The sequence below is a fragment of the Meleagris gallopavo genome, chromosome 11, assembly GCF_000146605.3.
Source record: "Meleagris gallopavo isolate NT-WF06-2002-E0010 breed Aviagen turkey brand Nicholas breeding stock chromosome 11, Turkey_5.1, whole genome shotgun sequence".
Taxonomy (NCBI): Eukaryota; Metazoa; Chordata; class Aves; order Galliformes; family Phasianidae; genus Meleagris; species Meleagris gallopavo.
The window spans coordinates 15195186-15195593 of record NC_015021.2 but is presented as its reverse complement, the minus strand read 5'-3'; positions in this window follow the sequence as shown (position 1 = coordinate 15195593).

Below are 408 nucleotides of genomic sequence, written 5' to 3'. Positions count from 1 at the left end.
CCGGCTGGCAGCAGGCACCGGGGGACGCGGGGACAGCGAGGGCTGGGACGCGGCCAGGGCCTGCTGGGACAGCCAGCGGCGCCCTGCCATCCTCGAGAGCACAGGTACCCACCCCACCACGGGGTACCCAGGCCAGGGTAGTTCTCCAGAACTAGGGCCCCACTCAGGACACCAACCCTGCTGGTTTGGAAGTAGGACAGGGTTTTCCTCTTCCCCAGAATTTTCCCCGGTGCCCCCCTCCGTATCACAGAGCCATTCTATTGCAGCACCAGAGTAACTGTGAAGCTATCAGAGCACTTACAGGGCATGAAGAGCCCTCCACGCAGAAGAGAGGATCAGAATTCAAGGACAGCACAGCACCATCAGTATATGTATACTTTATTTTCTCATCTCCCAGTAACAAATAAA